We start from the raw sequence: 840 nt of genomic DNA on the forward strand, positions 1-840 counted from the left end.
GGATAAACGTTGGCTTTTAAATGTTGAGTTGTAGCTCAACGCTTATCCTGGTTCATTTGAATCGTTTTTCGCTGTAGTGGAAGGATGCGTTTTCCGAGTAAGGTGTCGACATATTAGCTTAAAACATATTTTGCAGTGATCTTTCATCTTATTTAATGGATATTTAATACAAATACCATTTTATCAAATTTATAGCAAAAACACAAAAAACGTACAAAGGCAATATTTCAGACAATTCATTTTCAGGTGGCTTTTACTTGTTTTCTACTGTTTTTATTATTACTATTACTAATTCTGTTTTTATAGGGTTCTGAATTTCCTGATTGTTAATGAATCTTGAAATCATTTAAAAGTACTTTTGACCCGACGAATGTTTCCATTAATACATCATCTTCAAAATTGGTAATTTACTGATTTTGAAAAAAATTTAATTGTAATATAACATTCCTTTACAGAAAATTTCTGAATAATATGGAAACATATTTTTCACTTACATCTAATATGCACTATTTCTGCCATAAATAAGAAAGATGTGCCTATTAGAACTTCATATGATTGTATGGATATAATATCTTTATAGTCTGAGAAAAAAATATTCTGCCAATGGTTATATTTGCCTTTACATTCCCAGAACAGTGTATGTCTATTTTTTTTATAATTCTTAAACTTCACATTTCTATATTTCTTAATATGTTACTATGAACTAAAAAATGTCATGTCATATCTCATGTCATATTTATAAATTTAAAATATGACAAGAGAACATATCAATTTTGTAATATAAACTAAAAGTTGGATTTTTAAACCATAGATAGTCACAAAAGACATTGACAAATTGAA

Source organism: Argiope bruennichi, chromosome 7, assembly GCF_947563725.1.
Source record: "Argiope bruennichi chromosome 7, qqArgBrue1.1, whole genome shotgun sequence".
Taxonomy (NCBI): domain Eukaryota; kingdom Metazoa; phylum Arthropoda; class Arachnida; order Araneae; family Araneidae; genus Argiope; species Argiope bruennichi.